This window comes from Gadus morhua, chromosome 9 (assembly GCF_902167405.1).
Source record: "Gadus morhua chromosome 9, gadMor3.0, whole genome shotgun sequence".
NCBI classification, from domain to species: Eukaryota; Metazoa; Chordata; class Actinopteri; order Gadiformes; family Gadidae; genus Gadus; species Gadus morhua.
Window position 1 is genome coordinate 21,621,582 of NC_044056.1, and position 5,690 is coordinate 21,627,271.

Sequence of the window (5,690 nt, forward strand, 5' to 3'; positions counted from 1 at the left end):
CAGTTGAAGTACGACTGATGATTTCAATCATCGTCTTTCAGGGTTTTTTTCGGGTTTATTTTTTTCTCACGTCGCGCCCCCCCTGAAGAACTCTGGCGCCCCCCAGTTTGAAAACCACTGCACTACAGGATTACGAGCGTCAGTGTCATACGCGATGGAGGGTGGGTGACATTCCTACAGTCTGTGATGATAGGCTATATTTCTACAAATGACTTACTATCAGTGGCGGTGTCACACTAAATTTGTACCGGGGGCAAAATTTGTACCGGGCGCGTCATCAATACGTAATCCAGTCCAAACCTGCCCGGCAACAGATGATCGCGTCGTCCGTTGCCGGGCAACGGACGATCGCGTCGAATGACGTGAAAGGTTCACGAACATTCGCGAACCTTCAAGCTCGTTCATTCGCCATTTTTCATTGACCGTAACAAGACTGATAACGTTGACCGTGACCAGACAGATAACACTTACAAATTACATTTATTAGCGTTGCTAACTTTATATTTGTATTGTATTCAATTGTTTAATCGTATTTAGCTCGTAAACTGAGTGTTTAACGTGTAGTAAACTGCGTGTTTAACGTTCTCATAGTCTAGCTAGCTAGCTTGTGTTCATTTAATTTAGATAGATAGATAGATTTTAGGTGTATAGGTTTTTCTTGTTGATTGAAAATGGTGTCATTTAATTGTATTTTTCTTGTATCTGTCGTCTCAGACGTATGAAGCAGGTCGCACTCTCACGGAGAAACGGCAGATCCGGAGGGATGCAAAAAAATTCACTCTTAAAGGTATTATGTAATTAAATAAATAACATTTTATGCAGTCCATCATTATTCATCTTCTATTTCACAAATTAGTAGGCCCTGCAAAGGAAACTGAATTAAGTTATGTGCAATCTACAGCTGATGCAGTGCTGATGTATGTTCTCTCCCTCTTTCTAGGGAATTGTTTGTACTACCTTGGGGAGAATGGCCTTTCAATGAGGAGGGTGATCCTCACTGAGAAGGAGAAGGATGAGGTGCTGACGGAAGTCCATGCTGGCCACTTTGCAGTCAAGAGGATGACGGACAAGATCAACCAACGCTTCTACTGGAAGGGAATTACCAGAGATGTTCAGGAATGGGCAAGTGATCAATTTGTTCAAGTTGTGTTTGATCCAGATCAGCTCTAATATTTCCTGTGATACGCTGAGGCACATGAGATTTAACACTAGGAACGCCGGGCCATTTTTACTTACTACTAGCGCCACAAGATGTCCTTTGAATGAGAGAATAATTTATAGTGATTGCCTTATATAAGTAATTGTTAATTCAAACTACTGTGACACGCAAAGAACATCACCTCTACTCTAGAGCATATTATTAAATCTGTTGTGTTTAATCTCCTTGTGTTGTAAAGGTGAGAACCTGTATGTCATGCCAGAGGTTTGAGCATGTGAAAACGGAGGCACCAGAGTTGAAGCCCATCAAACCGAAGTCACCATGGCATATGATTGGTGAGATATCTTGCTTTTGGGTTCTGTGAAATGGCTACAACCTCTCAAAGTCATAATTTAATTTGTATTATTTTCTTAATGTACTGTATTGCCATTTCTACCTCTCTAACGTCATGGCCTGTGGGTATGTGTTTATTTCTGTCCCTACTCTAGGTGTTGACCTAATTGGACCATTCAAAGCCTCTAAGAATGGGAACCGCTTCTGTCTGACAGCAACTGATTTCTTCACCAAGTGGGTGGAGGCCAGGCCCATCATGGACAAGAGTGCAATTGCCACATCACAGGTGTGTAAATCATAGCAACATTTGCAGCGTAGTCACATATTGTGAATGCAGAATGCTGTTACAACTGACAGAAAAGTTTGGCGGGGGGATGGAGAATGATTTCAGCTTCTTTTGATGTTCCACAGGCTATGATGGACATTTTCTACACCCATGGGGCTCCTGAGGTCATCTTGACCGACCAGGGTCGTGAATTCTGGAACAAGGTGGAGTATTTACACATATAGATGCGTCATTTAACAGTGATTGATCAACACTGGCAAACAAGAAACCTAATAACTGTTGAATTCCTTAATTCAGGTAAACAAGTCCCTGTTTGAGGAGTTTGGTGTCAAGCACCGAATCACATCTGCATACCATCCTCAGGTATAGTGTATATTATGTATGGGATAATGTACAGTGAGACGGACATTATTGAGAAATTAACACCAACAGGGTGATGCAGGACCCCGACTGGAATATGATCAGAACGGTGTCCATAGCAAAAGTCATATTGTTCATAGCAGCGGTCTGCTATACAGAAATAACAGACCGTAGAATGCCCTAATTGACCAATCAGAATCGAATATTCAACAAAGCTTTGTAATAAAGAAATATAACTGACATAAAAGAAAGATCGATAAGCTTCTAAATAATGTTACTATTAACTTATACATATTTGTATTCCCCTTGGTGTTTTTACAGACCAACGGGCTGGATGAGAGGACCAATCAAACATTGAAGCGGTCCATTGGCAAGAACCTTGATGGACAACAGGAGAGGTGGGAAGACAAATTAAAAGAAATTGTTTTTTCAAATAACTGTTGTGTCCAAGCCTCTTCCAGGTATTCGCCCTATCGTCTGATGTATGGACGGGAGCCACGTCTGTTTTCAGAGGTGTGTAGTGGTGGACTTTTTCATATTACCATATTAACAATTTCTAAATCAAATTTTTTACTCTTTGGGGAGGAAGTTACACTTTGTATGGTATAAGGAGACGACTTAACAGTGTGGAATCAACATGAAAAGTATATATGTCAAAATAATAATTTCTATGAGGCTGAACGTACTTTTATTGCTTCTCCTTTGCCTTTCCTATGTTACTTAAGACCACTGGAGATCTTCCAGATGATGTGGCCATTCCTTCTCCAGATAACGAGGACATCGAGAAGTACGTCCAGGCAAGGGCTGAGAGCGATGGAAAGGTCCATGACAAGGCAAGTGTTTTATAAATGGGAAGCAAATCATTATTTAGATTATTATCATTATGTATTTATTTTTTCTTTATATTTGAGGACATCTCTAGTAGTTAAGCTAGTTGCCTTGCACAGAAAGGCAATTGTGAGGGCAGAATATTCATATATCGATTAACTATCCTGCATCAGGTGATTGCCAACATAGAGAAGGCCCAGGAGAGACAGAAAGAGGCATACAAGAGGACGACCAAGAGGGGGACCAAGCGCTTCAGGATCACACCAGGCATGGAGGTCCTGAAGAAGAATGAGAGGAAGCGTGGAAGGCATGGTCAAACCATGGACCCAGATTGGCCAACTGTGTTCAGGTAAATGGTTAAGATACCCAAAAATGGTTAAGACATCAAAGGCATCAATGTTTCGAGTACCCCCTCGAAAACAAGATGCTTCATCTCAAGGGGCTTATCTTGCCAATAAATAAATACAATTAATGGTTATATATATATATATATATATATATATATATATATATATATATATATATATATATATATATATATATATATATATATATATATAACACAAAACTCATCTAGCTCTCACATTGATGTTTGATATTTTCAGGGTTACTGAGGTTACGGACAATAACTTTGTGCAGCTGGAGACCTTGGATGGAAAGCCATTGAAGACCAGGACACCCTATGCTTCAGTGAAGCCTGTGCGAAGTAGAAGAAGAAGTATGTTAATTGAATTATTAAAATCTAGACTATACTGAGAAGTGATTATGCAGCTTTTTGATAAGGTGCTTCTTTCCCCTTTAGGATCCCAGGCTGCCTGTCCCACCAAGGAGACTGTGTCTGATCTATCCGAGCCATGTGGATGTGCACTGCCTCTGCAGACGGACCATCAGGCAAGGAAAAGCACCTCTGGTCCCATGCAGGAGGTGTGATAGGCCCTTTCACCAGTCCTGTCTTTCCCATGTGCAGAATATTTATGAATACATTTGTCCAAGTTGTCAAATCATATTCTAACTATTCTGCTCAGTTTTTTTCCTTAGTAGGACTGGTAGGTATGAGTCCCTTTGCTGGTGAGTTATTTGGTTCTTGTTAATATTCAGATTTTCCTTAATAGTTCTACTGTTAATATTGCGGTTCGTTTGTTATGGATATTGTATATATTTAATGCATCTTCTAAACAGTATAATATAGCCTGATAAATTATTAAGTTCTGAAATAAAATATGTTTAATGCTTTCGTTATTTTTGGTACAGCACTTTGGTCAACAGTTGTTTTTAAATCTGTTCTATAAATAGATTCGAGTTTAGTTGAGGGGGCCTTAAAAAACAAAAAACAAAAAAAAAACCCTCTCTAAGGTCTGTACCTTGACGTCGGTGAGTGGGCTTACTACTAAAACAGACCATTTTCCATGCCATTTCTGTTTTTCATTGTGGATTTGTTTCCTTCTTTGTCTATCCTTATCTCAAAGACATCTTGGCAGGAAGAGTTTACCATGCAGAGGCCAAAGAACACCAGGGACGCAAGAATCAGCATCTTCTGGAAGTGTGGTGCATCAACCTGAACCTGGAACAAGCTAGACCTGTCACTCAGCGCTTATAAATGACATGCTAAACTGCATTATCACCTTTTTCATTTTATATTGAAGCATGAACATTACATATAAGATTGTTTTCAATGTTAGTTGTTTATCTGGGGCAAATAATTAAATGTTATTCATATGTGGCCTGGGGTTAGATTAATTTAAATGAGACTGAGATTGAAAGGGTTAAGTGATGCTATGTGTAAGGTAGTGTCAGTATGTTGTGTTAGTGCAGTGGACAGCAGTGTTAATATTCGACATAGAGAAGACGGACAGGTTCAGAAAATGATTTATGCCCCAGTCTTGATTGATTTTAACTCCTCCTGAGATGAGATAACAACTAGCCTCATTACAAAGATGTCCTATTCTTAGATCATCAAATATCTGCCACTTTGTTAAATAAATATACTTCCCCATACTGTGCTTGATTTTTTTCATTTTCAACTTTACCCTACTCAAATGAATGGTAAGGTTTAGTCCAAAATCCCCTATATCAAGGATATTATTTTAAGTTATCTACTTTTCTATACATATATTATAAACGTATTTATTTATATTATCAATGTATTTCTCTAAACACTAATAGCTAAATGTTATGGGGATAACGTGAATAATAATAAAAATAGGCCTACATTTACCAGTTAGTAAATGCCCACTCAGTTTACAAGATAAATTTGATTAAACAATTAAGTAGTACAAACAAGTGCTATCTAGCGATCCGTTTTCTGTATTATGTTATTTCGTCTTTGGCAACATGAGCGCGAATGCTTTTTGAAACCCACTTTAAACACTCAGTTTACTAGCTAAATTTGATTAAACAATTGAATACAATACAAACATAAAGTTAAAACAAGCGTTATCTAGCGATCCGTTAACTGTATTATGTTATTTCGTCTTTGGCAACATGAGCGCGAATGCTTTTTGAAACCCACTTTAAACGCTCAGTTTACTCGCTAAATTTGATTAAACAATTGAATTAAATTCAAATATAAAGTTAAAACAAGTCTTATCTAGCGATCCGTTAACTGTATTATGTTATTTTGTCTTCGGCAACATGAGCGCGAATGTTTTTTGAAACCTTCCCGGCAACGGACGACGCGATCATCTGTTGCAGGGCAGGTTTGTAATGGATTACGTAATGATGACG